This window comes from Hordeum vulgare, chromosome 4H (assembly GCF_904849725.1).
Source record: "Hordeum vulgare subsp. vulgare chromosome 4H, MorexV3_pseudomolecules_assembly, whole genome shotgun sequence".
Taxonomy (NCBI): Eukaryota; Viridiplantae; Streptophyta; class Magnoliopsida; order Poales; family Poaceae; genus Hordeum; species Hordeum vulgare.
Window position 1 is genome coordinate 552,529,577 of NC_058521.1, and position 14,335 is coordinate 552,543,911.

A 14,335-nucleotide genomic window follows, 5' to 3' on the forward strand; every position below is an offset into this window, starting at 1 on the left:
CCTTCTCCTTCTCTTATTCTTCTCTTCTTCTTCTTCTTCTTCCTTCTTTTCATTTCTCCTCTTCTCCTCTTCTTGGAGCTAAATTATCTAAGTATGTCTTTTTGGAGCTAAATGGGCTAATTATGTCATTTTAGAGGAAAGCAAGCTAAGTATATAATATTCATGAGCTAACCAAGGTTCTTATGCCATTATGAGCTTATTATGTCATTTTGGAGCTTAATTAGTCATTTTAATGAGCTAAGCAAGGTTCTTATGATTTTTTTTACCTAACTAAGCTAATTATGTCATTTTGGAGGATAATTAGCTAAGTATATCTATGTTGGGGAAAATAAGCTACGTAGAAGAAGAAAGAGAAGAAGAGGAGAAGAAAAAGAAGGAGGAGGAGGAGGAGGAGAAGGAGAAGGAGAAGGAAGAGGAGAAGAATAAGAACAAAATAAGGAAAAGGAGGAGAGAAGGAGGAGGGCTCCTTCTCCTTCTTCTCCTTCTCCTTCCTCTTCTCTTCTTCTTCTCTTCTTCTTCTTCTTCTTCTTCCTTCTTTTCATTTTTCCTCTTTCTTCTCCTCTTGTCCTCTTCTTCGAGCTAAATTAGCTAATAATGCCTTTTTGGAGCTAATTATGTCATTTTGGAGGATAATTAGGTAAGTATAGGTCATTTTTATCAAATAGGCCATTATGAGCTTATTATGTCATTTTGGAGCTAAATTAGTCATTTTAATGAGCTAACCAAGGTTCTTATGATGTTTTTACCTAACTAAGCTAATTATGTCATTTTGGAGGATAATTAGCTAAGTATGACTATGTTGGGGAAAATAAGCTACGTAGAAGAAGAAAAAGAAGAAGCAAGAAGAGAAGAAGAAGGAGAAGAAAAAGAAGAAGAAGAAGGAGGAGGAGGAGGAGGAGGATAAGGGGAAGGACAAGGAAGAGGAGAAGAAGAAGAAAAGAAGAAGGAGAAGAGGAAGGAAAAGAAGGAGAAGGAGCTTCTCTCCTCCTTCTTCTCCTTCTTCTCCTTCTTCTTCATCCTTCTCCTTCTCCTTCTTATTCTCTTCTTCTTCTTCCTTCTTTTCATTTTTCCTCTATCTTCTCCCCTTGTCCTCTTCTTCAAGCTAAATTAGCTAATTATGCCTTTTTGGAGCTAATTATGTCATTTTGGAGGATAATTAGGTAAGTATAGGTCATTTCTTATTAAATAGGCCATTTTCGAGCTAACTAAGATAATTTTGTCATTTAGGTGGAAGCCAAGCTAAGTATAGGCCATTCTAGAGCTAACTTGGGTAAAATATGTCATTTTGGAGACAACTATGACTATTAAGGCATTTTTGAGCTAAATTGGTTAATTATGTCATTTAGGAGGAGGAGAGGGAGAAGGAGAAGGAGACCATTATGGAGCTAACTTGGGTTAAATATGTCATTTTGGAGCTAAGTATGCTTAATAAACCATACTAGACCATTATGCGGGTTTTAAGCAAAACGCTATAAATAACATACCATTATCGTCATCACGGCGGTGAAGCATGGTGGCTCTGTCTTGTTTCACCTGGAGAAGGCTTCCGTGGAGAAGGCTCCAATGTAGAAGGGTCGTGTGATGCGTTTCGGGAGATATTCTGCACCAAACATTGTTTGCAATGTGTCGTTAGCATGATGACACTCTTAAGATCACTACATTGAAATGAAACTCACCGTCCCCGCCATGTTAATGACTGGCATCGCCAGAGGGACTTGGCCGGTCTTCTCGCACATAGACTGTACATTTGGTTTCGACAAGTCCCAGATCAGCCCAGGTATCCCACTGGGTCTCTGGGGACGTACCCTTATCCCTGCTTTGCCCCGGAGTCGCGTGAAACGAAGCCTCTGGGACACGAGTCTCGTGGGTCAAAGGCTCGTCGACCTGAGGCTTGTGAACCGGAGACCGTGTAGCCTCCACCTCAGATGAATCCACCCTAGAAGTCATGTGCTCAGGTGAATCAGCTTGGGGTGGCGGCGAGGAAGGCGTGGCAGCCACCGCCCTACCTCTCCCGCAGCCACGTGTACCTTTAGTACAACATAAATACCAACATGAGTAATAAAATGTATATAAATACCAACATGACTACAACATAAATACCAACATGAGTACAACATAAATACCAACATGAGTAATACCTTTAGTACCTCTCGGCTTCGCGGGGGGTCGACCTCCTCTCACGAGGGTCGCGAGAGTCGAAGAAGCGTCCACTCCATGCAGAGTAGAGAGCAACGCTCTCCGAAGAGGCGAGGCGGGAATGGAAGTACCCATCCCACCACCCGCCGACGAAGAAGGAGTCGCGGAGTGCTTTCGACCCTTTCCCACCATCTTTCAACACCTGTCATGACAAAGAGTAAATGAAATTAGTACAACATAAATACCAACATGAGTAATAAAATGTATATAATTTAAGTGTATCATCGTCATAAATACCAACATGACTAATAAAAATTGAATACCTAACATGAACTCAAAATTTATATATAATAATAGTTGAATACCTGACATGAACTAATAACAACCGTGCTCGTCTATATATGCTTCGGGGTCAATAAATGCATCATGATCATCACTATCATCAATAAATGCATCATCATCACTATCAGGAAGAACATGTGGAAGGCCGCCATTATGTAATCGGTCAAGAAGTGATAGGTCATCCGCAGCAGTAACCTCTTCTTCTTCCGGCTCTTCCTGTTCGGGCTCAGGGGTTAAGACAGATTCACTGTCGCTGTCTACTTCAATGTTCTGGGGTGAAGTAGAGCGGTTCTTGAAACGTTTCTTGGACATACGTGTTTCTTGGAAGAATTCTCCTTCATATGTGTCTGGGTTAATGTGAGGTTCGTAATCCTCTTCATTGAGGGTAGGTGGTCTAAAATGTGGTGGCACTTCATAAACGACATCCCAACCTTTGAGATTTGGATCACTTTGGCAGGCCCACGGTAGATATAAAACTTGTGTCGCCTGTTGAGCCGTAATATAGACATCGGGAACATCTAAGTGGGTGTTTTGGTTTATTTCTACTAGTCCTATATGTTCATGAGTCCTTCTAGTCTCCCTCGGCTCAAACCAATAACATTTGAAGACTACGACGGTCGGTGGGTTTTCACCATAGAACAGAAGTTCATAAATTGCTTCAACTCTTCCATAATACTCGGTGCCTCCTTCGCCGATAGCAGAGACAAAACAATTTGTAGTCTTTAGGTCGGGCATAGATAGCGCTTTGCCAAAGGTACGAAAGTGATACCCGTTGATGTTGTATTTGTCAAATGAACGGACCTTATAGTCAAAACCATTAGCAACTTGTCTCAACTCGGCGTCCATAGATTCTGCATCAGCCTACAAGTTTAATACGAAAGAATGGATGCATTAGCCACAAATTAGACCAAGAAATCAAATGGACCATTAATGGTAATTAATTACCCTTTGTTTGAACCAAGAGATGAAACCGGGATAGTCGCCTCCATGCTTTGCGAGAAGCTCATACTCTTTGTCGAAATCCTTTTCGATGACCGCTCCATTCGAGAATTCGGAGACGTATCGACTATATCAAATATCCGATAATAAGAGTAGTTGAAAGGAATTAGAATTTGCGGAACAATATTTTACCGAGAACTTACTCGATGTATGGCCGCACTTCTGTTAGGTTGGTGAAGATATACAATGAAATGGTCCGCCATTCTTCGACATCCAACGATTTCCCTTTCGAAGCACCGGATGGTGCGAGCTTCCCTTTGAATAGGCTGAGATTGGATCGACCTTTTTTTGGATCGCCATCATTGTACCGAGGCTTCGGGTTATGCAAATGATGATTTTTGGCTTCATAGTGTGCTGTCACGAAGTTTGCCGCCTCCTTAGTAATGAATGCGAATTCTCTCGGTACACCCGGCATGTCAGAGGGTTTCCATGCGAAGATGTCCCGATTCTCACGGATGAATTCGATGAGCGCGCTTTCCTATTTGGGATCCATACCCGTCCCAATGGTGAACTGCTTGGATGAATCGCCAGGAATGAAGTCGATTGTCTTAGTATCCTTCGTCGGCTTGAATTTGAGGGGCGACTCAGAATCTGTAGTCGGCTTCTTGAGTGGTGACATGTCTGCCGGGTCAACATTGGCCTGATGGTGTTTGAGCTCTTCCGCCGCACAGGCGACCTCCGCATAAGCCGCGTCCCCTTCCTTGCACTCCTTTGCGATTCTTCTATCTCCATCGATCGTGATGGGTCCTTTGGGACCTGGCATTTTTAGTTTGAGGTAGACGTAGCACGGGCGGGCCATGAAACGGGCGTAAGCCGGTCGCCCAAACAGCGCGTGGTATGGGCTTTTCAGTTTGACCACCTCGAAGATTAGGGATTCCAACCTGTAATTCTGCGCAGTCCCAAATGCCACTGAGAGCCTGACCCGGCCTATGGGATAAGCCGACTTGCCCGGGACAATGCCATGGAAAACCGTGGTTGAAGGCATCAAGCCTTTTTCCGATAGATTCATCCTCCGAAAGGTGTCGAAGTATAGGATATTAATGCTGCTTCCACCATCCATCAATACCTTTGACAAGGTGTAACCCCCCACTTGGGGAGCCACGACTAATGCCAGGTCGCCCGGGTTATCTATTCTTGGCGGGTGATCCTCTCTGCTCCACGATATGGTCTGCTCGGACCAATGGAGATACCTGGGGATCGCCGGCTCAGTTACGCTGTACGCCCGGTGATTTACCTTTTTATCACGCCTGCAAGCATTAGTGGTGAAAACGTGGTACTGCCCATTACTTAGCTGTTTGGGATTGCTGCGGAAGCCCCCGTTGTCATCCTGGTCCTGTGGAGCCCCCTGTGGGGGCGGCTGTTGGAAAACTCCCGGCGGGTTGTACCGCCGTTGGTGGTGCACCGGGTACTGGCCGCCGCCCGGGTGCGGGCCTCCCTGAGCCTCCTGTTCGAGAAAGCCGCCGAAGGGGTTGTGCCTTTGGTTGGGCGTGGCGAGTTGGTCCTGGCGATGGTTCGGATCTTCGCTTTGGCTCTTTTTGATTGCCTCGGCCCGAAATTCTCGCATCACGAAACAGTTCTCCCACGAGTGGCCCGCCGGGCCGTCGGCCGTGGCGTGGTGCGGGCAAGGGCCTTTGAGTAGCTCTTCATAATTACGCGGCCTTTTCCCACTGAAGCCTCGATTCTTCTTTTTGCCGTCGTTGGTGTTGGTGTTGGCAACCAAATCCGAGGGCTCCTCTTGTGACCTACGCTTGCCGTTGGTCCCCTGGTTGTGAAGGTTGCGGCCTTGGTGGCGGGTGTTGTTTTTGGTCGAATCGCCTTTCTTGGGCGAGTTACTCTTTCCATCCTCGCGGGATCCTTGGTATCATCGGCCTCGGCGTACCTAGTGAGGGTGTCCATCAGTTCGCCCATATCCTGAACTTTCCGTTTGAGTCGCCCCAATTTCTGGACCAGCGGTTCATAGTGGCAGTTGTGCTCGAGGATAAGCACAGCTTGCGCTGCCGTGATGCCATCCGATGAATGGATAATTTCCGTGACTCGCCGCGACCAATGGTGCGCCGACTCATCCGGGCGTTGTACGCAGTGTTGTAAGTCGACGATCGTCATCGGCCGTTTACAGGTTCCCCGGAAGTTTATGATGAAACGCTCTTTCAGCTCGGCCCAGGACTGGATAGAATTGGGGGGTAAGTTTTTCAACCAAGTGCGCGCTCATCCCTCGAGCATCATGGTGGAGTACCTGGCGCAAACCGCCTCGTTTACGTCGAGCATGTCCATGGCGATCTCATAGCCCTCGATCCATGATGTTGGTTCGAGATCTGGTGTGTAATTAGGCACCTTTCTTGGTCCTTTGAAATCCTTGGGCATTCTTTCGTTTCGAAGGGCTAGGGACAAGCAGGGCACCCCAACTCGCCCTTCGGTCCCCGCGAGGGGAGTCTGGGCCTCTTGAATGTTGGGTGGATCCCTGCCCGGCGGGTTCTGCTCGGGCGGGTTGTCCTGCGGGAAGTGTCGCGGGGCACTGTTTACGGCTGGCTGATCCTCCGGCCTACTCCTCGTGTAGCTCGCCTGGGGGGTGGAGTGCAATCTCTCAGGGCTGTGTGAGAACTGCGTGTTTTGGACCACCACCATTTTCAACATTTCGATGGCGTTCCTTGCTTCAATCTCAGCTGGGGTGTTGCCGTGGATCGGAAGAGACTCCAAATGGCGAGTTGCGGCAAACACGTTATCCACCGGGTTAGAGAAGTGGCCTCGAGGGGTACGGAAACGAGGAATTTGACCCTCAGTCGGCTGAATCGGCGGGTTAGGAGGGCGGCCCGGTCCTCCTGCTGGGGCGGCTCCCATCCCGGGCGTTTGGGGAGTGTCGAACAGGCGAGTCGGATTGAGGTCATGGGGCAGGCGGCCCTGGTGTCTCCGCTGATGGACGGCGTCGGACGCGCGCTGCTGTCTTTCAAGTCGCCAGTTGTCGGTGTTCAATCGCATCCTTTTGGCCGTAATCTGGGCTTGTCGAGTTTCCATCCTGGCGGACTCCGTCTCAGCATCGTGATGGGCCTTTTCCACCGCCTCCCTCAGCTTTGCTAACTCTGCGTTTATCTCTTCTTGGTTCTCTGGCGTGAGGGGGGTTGACATTAGTCTCGTGATTTCCGCCGCTAAATCCACCAGGACTGCTGATGCACTCCTGGATGTCCCGCCGGTTCCATCGCCTCCAGCGGGGTTCAGTGCGGGTTGAGTTGCCCCGGCCATGTAGATGGCGATCTGGCGGCGGGTTCGATCGAGGATTTCCGGATCCATGGCCAATGACAAGCCTCCGAGACCGTCTCCGTGGAGGGACTGGATGGAATCTGAATCGCCCATGGATGATTCATCGTCAGAGTTGACCGGGGTGACCTCTTGAGCCGCCGCGCGCTCTGGCTCCTCCGACCCCTGCGTGAACCCCACAAAGACCGGGTGGGTCAGATTCCGTGTTATGACTGGATGGACGTACTTGGCCGGCTCGACGATGTCGGAGGAGATGTCCGGCTCAGGAACAGATGACCCGATCATGCCAATGAAGACGTTGATCTTGCCGAAGGGGACCCTGTAGCCTGATTCGAGAGAATTCGCTTCAGGTCCCCATCGTTGGTTGTCGATGTAGGCTATGCCGCGTCGGCTCCAAGTCATGAGCGCCATCGCATAACTCCCAAACCCTGGTAGGGCTCCCTTTGAGAACTCAACTCCACCGTGCGTAGGCCCCACGGTGGGCGCCAACTGTCGTGGTTTTGTCACGGCAGATGTCCTCGTGAAAGGACTTAGTATGGGGACCATCGCACTTCGGTGGCGACTCAAAGGGGTTGAACAGGAGGAACGCGGCGGGTTACCCAGGTTCGGCCCCTCGCGTGGAGGTAATAGCCTACGTCCTGCTTGGCGTGTATTGATGTGGATTTGATTACAAGAAAGGCGTAGCTCGCCTAACCTAGCACTCGATGATTTCTAACCTAGCTATCCCCCTCCAAACTCGCCTTTATGTAGAGGTCGAGGCTTTAGGGTTTTACAAGAGTCCCTTCCTCTTTACAAATCGTGACCACCGCGGTCTCTGAGTCGCCGTCTTGCAAAACCCAGAGACCTTCCATAAATCATAACCATCCTGCAGCCTTGAACCGCCCAGGCTGAGGCCCAACTAGCCCCAAAGGATGAATCGCCTTACTAGTAACCCGACCCATATTGGGCGGGTCACTTAATAAGCAATATCCCCAACACATATAGTTATGGGGTCTGATCACGTCTTGCTCGTGAGAGAGGTTTTAGTCAACTGTTCTGAAACTTTCAGATCCGTGTGTTCTTTACAAATCTTGATGTCATCTTATAGATGCTGCTACTATGTGCTATTCGGAAATACTCCAAATATCTACTCTACTATACGAATCCGTTTCACTACTCATAGTTATTCGGATTAGTGTCAAAGCTTGCATCGACATAACCTTTTACGACAAACTCTTTAACCACCTCCATAATCGAGAAAAATTCCTTAGTCCATCAGTTAGTAAGGATAAATTTTGACCGCTGCTAGTGATTCAATCATGGATCACTCTCTGTACCTCTCAACAGACTTTGAGTCAAGGCACACATCAGGTGCGGTACCCAGCATGGCATACTTCAGATTCTAAGGCCAAGGCATAGAAGACGACCTTCGTCTATTCTCTTTATTCTGCCGGGGTCGGGTTTTGAGTCTTACTCAAATTCACACCTCACAACGCAACCAAGAACTCCTTCTTTGCTGATCTATTTTGAACTCCTTCAAAAACTTGTCAAGGCATGCATCTTGTTGAAACTTCTATTAAGCGCTTTCGGTCTATCTCCGTAGATCTTTGATGCTCAACGTTCAAGTAGCGCAATCCAGGTATTCCTTTAAAAACTCCTTTCAAACAACCTTGTATGCTTTACAGAAATTCTACATTACTTCTGATCCACAATATGTCAACCACATATACTTATCAAAAATTCTATAGTGCTCCCACTCACTTCTTTGGAAATACAAGTTTCTCATAAACCTTGTACAAACCCAAAATCTTTGATCATCTCATCAAAGTGTATATTCCAACTCCGAGATGCTTGCACCAGTCCATTGAAGGATCGCTGGAGCTTGCATACTTGTTAGTATCTTTAGGATCGACAAAACCTTCTGGTTGTATCACATACAATGTTTGCTCAAGGAAACCGTCGAGGAAAAAATGTTTTGACATCCTATGTGCAATATTTCAAAAATAATGCAACAACTACTAACATAATTCTAACAGACATTTAGCATCGCTACGAGTGAGAAAGTCTCACCATAGTCAACTATTTGATCATGTTGGAAACATCTTTGCGACAAGTCGAGCTTTTCTTAATAGTGACTTATCACCATCGTCGTCTGTCTTCCTTTTAAAGATCCATCTTTACTCAATAGTCCTACGACCATCAAGTAGTTCTTCCAAAGTCTACACTTTGTTTTCATACATGGATCCTCTCTCGGATTTCATGGCCTCCAGCCATTTGTCGGAATCCGGGCCCACCATTGCTTTCTCCATAACTCGTAGGTTCACTGTTGCTCAACAACATGACCTCCAAGACAGGGTTACCGTACCACTCTGCAGTAGTACGCGACCTTGTCAACCTACGAGGCTTGTAGTAACTTGATCCGATGCTCGATGATCACCATCATCAGCTTTCACTTCAATTGGTGTAGGTGCCACAAGAACAACTTCCTGCGCCCTGCTACACACTGGTTGAAGTGATGGTTCAATAACCTCATCAAGTTCTACCACCCTCCCACTCAATTCTTTCGAGAGAAACCTTTCCTCGAGAAAGGATCCGTTTCTAGAAACAAACACTTTGCTTTCGGATCTGAGATAGGAGATGTACCCAACTGTTTTGGATATCCTATGAAGATGCATTTATCCGCTTTGGGTTCGAGCTTATCAGACTGAAACTTTTTCACATAAGTGTCGAAGCCCCAAACTTTCAAGAAACGACAGTTTAGATTTCTCTAAACCTCAGTCTATACTGTGTCATCTCAACGGAAATACGCGGTGCCCTATTTAAAGTGAATGCGGTTGTCTCTAATGCATAACCCATAAACGATAGTGGTAATTCGATAAGAGACATCATAGCATGCACCATACCGAATAATGCGTGGCTATGACGTTCAGACACATCATCACACTATGATGTTCCAGGTGGCATCAACTGCGAAACAATTTCCACATTGTCTTAACTGCGTACCAAGACTCGTAACTCAGATATTCATTTCTATGATCATATCGTAGACAGTTTATCCTCTTGTTACGGCGAACTTCATTCCGAAACAAAATTGAACTTTTCAATATTTCAGACTTGTGATTCATTAAGTAAATACTCTTGTATCTACTTAAATCGTCATTGAAGTAAGAACATAATGATATCCACTGCGTGCCTCAGCACCCATTGGACTGCATACATCAAAATGTATCACTTCCAACAAGTTACTATCTTGTTTCATCTCAATGAAAACAAGGCCTTGTTCATGTGGTATGATTTGCATGTCACTAGTGATTCAAAATCAAGTGAGTATAAAGATCCATCAGCATGGAGCCTCTTCATGCAATTTATACCAACATGACTCAAGCGGCAGTGCCACAAGTAAGTGGTACTATCATCATTACCTCGTATCTCTTGGCACCAATATCATGAACATGTGTAACACTACGATCGAGATTCAATAAACCATTGAAGGTGATTATTCAAGCAAATAGAGTAACCATTATTCTCTTTAAATAAATAATCGTATTGCAATAAACACGATCCAATCATGTTCATGCTTAACGCAAGCACCAAATAACAATTATTTAGGTTTAACACCAATCCCGATGGTAGAGGGAGTGTGCGACGTTTGATCATATCAACCTTGGAAACACTTCCAACACGTATCGTCACCTCGCCTTTAGCTAGTCTCCGTTTATGCCGTAGCTTTCATTTCGTGTTACTAATCACTTAGCAACCGAACCGATATCCAATACCCTCGTGCTACTAGGAGTACTAGTAAAGTACACATCAACATCGTGTATATCAAATATACTTCTTTCGACTTTTGCCAGCCTTCTTATCTACCAAGTATCTAGAGTTGCTCCGCCTCAGTGACCGTTCCCCTCATAACAGAAGCACTTAGTCCCGGGCTTGGGTTTAATCTGGGGTCTCTTCATTAGTGCAGCAACTGCTTTGCCGTTTCACGAAGTATCCCTTCTAGCCCTTGCCTTTATCGAAACTTAGTGGTTTTACTAACCATCAACTTTTGATGCTCCTTCTTGATTTCTACTTTCGCAGTGTCAAACATCGTGAATCGCTCAAGGATCATTGTATCTATCCTTGATATGTTATAGTTCATCGTGAAGCTCTCACAACTTGGTGGCAGTGACTTTGGAGAACCATCACTATCTTATCTGGAAGATCAACTCCCACTTGATTCAAGCGATTGTCGTACTCAGATAATTTGAGCACACGCTCAATGATTGAGCTTTTCTCCTCTACTTCGTGGACAAAGAATCTTGTCGGAGGTCTCATACCTCTTAACAAGGGCACAAGCATGAAATCACAATTTCATCTCTTTAGAACATCTCTTATGTTCCGTGACGTTTCAAAACGTCTTCGGCGCCTTGCTTCTAAGCCATTAAGTATTTTGTACTGAACTATCGTGTAGTCATCAGAAACGTGTACGTAGGATGTTCACAACATCTACAGACGACGCTCGAGGTGTAGCACACCGAGTGGTGCATTAAGGACATAAGCCTTCTGCGCAGCAACGAGGACAATCCTCGGTTTTATAGACTCAGTCTGCAAAGTTTGCTACTATCAACTTTCAACTAAATTTTCTCTAGGAACATATAAAAAACAGTAGAGCTATAGTGCAAGCTACATCGTAATTCCCAAAGACCATTAGACTATGTTCATGACAATTAGTTCAATTAATCATATTACTTAAGAACTCACACTCAAAAAGTACATCTCTCTAGTCATTTGAGTGGTACATGATCCAAATCCACTATCTCAAGTCCGATCATCACGTGAGTCGAGAATAATTTCAGTGGTAAGCATCTCTATGCTAATCATATCAACTATACGATTCATGCTCGACCTTTCGGTCTCATGTGTTCCGAGGCCATGTCTGCACATGCTAGGCTCGTCAAGCTTAACCCGAGTGTTCCGCGTGTGCAACTGTTTTGCACCCGTTGTATGTGAACGTTGAGTCTATCACACCCGATCATCACATGGTGTCTCGAAACGAAGAACTGTCGCAATGGTGCATAGTCAGGGAGAACACAATTTCGTCTTGAAATTTTAGTGAGAGATCACCTCATAATGCTACCGTCGTTCTAAGCAAGATAAGGTGCATAAAGGATTAACATCACATGCAATTCATAAGAGACATGATATGGCCATCATCATGTGCTTCTTGATCTCCATCACCAAAGCACCGGCACGATCTTCTTGTCACCGGCGTCACACCATGATCTCCATCATCATGATCTCCATCAACGTGTCGCCATCGGGGTTGTCGTGCTACTCATGCTATTACTACTAAAGCTACGTCCTAGCAATATAGTAAACGCATCTGCAAGCACAAATGTTAGTTTAAAGACAACCCTATGGCTCCTGCCGGTTGCCGTACCATCGACGTGCAAGTCGATATTAACTATTACAACATGATCATCTCATACATCCAATATATCACATCACATTGTTGGCCATATCACATCACAAGCATACCCTGCAAAAACAAGTTAGACGTCCTCTAATTGTTGTTGCATGTTTTACGTGGTGACCATGGGTATCTAGTAGGATCGCATCTTACTTACGCAAACACCACAACGGAGATATATGAATTGCTATTTAACCTCATCCAAGGACCTCCTCGGTCAAATCCGATTCAACTAAAGTTGGAGAAACCGACACTCGCCGGTCATCTTTGAGCAACGGAGTTACTCGTAGCGATGAAACCAGTCCCTCGTAAGCGTACGAGTAATGTCGGTCCGAGCCGCTTCGATCCAACAATACCGCGGAAACAAGAAAAGACTAAGGAGGGCAGCAAAACGCACATCACCGCCCACAAAAACTTTTGTGTTCTACTCAAGATTACATCTACGAATGAACCTAGCTCATGATGCCACTGTTGGGGAACGTAGCATGGGAAACAAAAAATTTCCTACGCGCACGAAGACCTATCATGGTGATGTCCATCTATGAGAGGGGATTTCCGATCTATGTACCCTTGTAGATCGCACAGCAGAAGCGTTAGTGAACGCGGTTGATGTAGTGGAACGTCCTCACGTCCCTCGATCCGCCCCGCGAACCGTCCCACGAAACGTCCCGCGATCCGTCCCACGATCCGCTCCGATCTAGTGCCGAACGGACGACACCTCCGCGTTCAGCACACGTACAGCTCAACGATGATCTCGGCCTTCTTGATCCAGCAAGAGAGACAGAGACGTAGATGAGTTCTCTGGCAGCGTGACGGCGCTCCGTAGGTTGGTGGTGATCTAATATCAGCAGGGCTCCGCCCGAGCTTCGCAGAAACGCGATCTAGAGGAAAAACCGTGGAGGTATGTGGTCGGGCTGCCGTGGCAAAAGTTCTCTCAAATCAGCCCTAATAGCTCCATATATATAGGAGGAGGGGAGGGGAGGCTTGCCTTGAGGCTCAAGGAGCCCCAAGGGCTGCGCCACCAAGGGGAGGAGGAGTCCTCCTCCAATCCTAGTCCAACTAGGATTGGAAGGTGGAGTCCTTCTCTTCCTTCCCACCTCCTTTTTTTTCTTTTCTCTTTGATTTTCTATCTATGGCGCATAGGTCCTTCTTGGGCTGTCTCACCAGCCCACCAAGGGCTGGTGCACCACCCCCAAGGCCTATGGGCTTCCCCGGGGTGGGCTGCCCCCCGGTGAACATCCGAAACCCATTCGTCATTCCCGGTACATTCCCGGTAACTCCGAAAACCTTCCGGTAATCAAATGAGGTCATCCTATATATCAATCTTCGTTTCCGGACCATTCTGCAAACCCTCGTGATGTCCGTGATCTCATCCGGGACTCTGAACAACATTCGGTAACCAACCATATAACTCAAATATGCAGAAAACAACGTCGAACCTTAAGTGTGCAGACCCTGCGGGTTCGAGAACTATGTAGACATGACCTGAGTGACTCCTTGGTCAATATCCAATAGCAGGACCTGGATGCCCATATTGGATCCTACATATTCTACGAAGATCTTATCGTTTGAACCTCAGTGCCAAGGATTCATATAATCCCGTATGTCATTCCCTTTGTCCTTCGGTATGTTACTTGCCCGAGATTCGATCGTCAGTATACGCATACCTATTTCAATCTCGTTTACCTGCAAGTCTCTTTACTCGTTCCATAATACAAGATCCCGCAAGTTACACTAAGTCACATTGCTTGCAAGGCTTGTGTGTGATGTTGTATTACCGAGTGGGCCCCGAGATACCTCTCCGTCACACGGAGTGACAAATCCCAGTCTCGATCCATACTAACTCAACGAACACCTTCGGAGATACCTGTAGAGCATCTTTATAGTCACCCAGTTACGTTGCAACGTTTGATACACACAAAGCATTCCTCCGGTGTCAGTGAGTTATATGCTCTCATGGTCATAGGAGCAAATACTTGACACGCAGAAAACAGTAGCAACAAAATGACACGATCAACATGCTACGTCTATTAGTTTGGGTCTAGTCCATCACATGATTCTCCTAATGATGTGATCCCGTTATCAAGTGACAACACTTGCCTATGGTCAGGAAACCTTGACCATCTTTGATCAACGAGCTAGTCAACTAGAGGCTTACTAGGGACAGTGTTTTGTCTA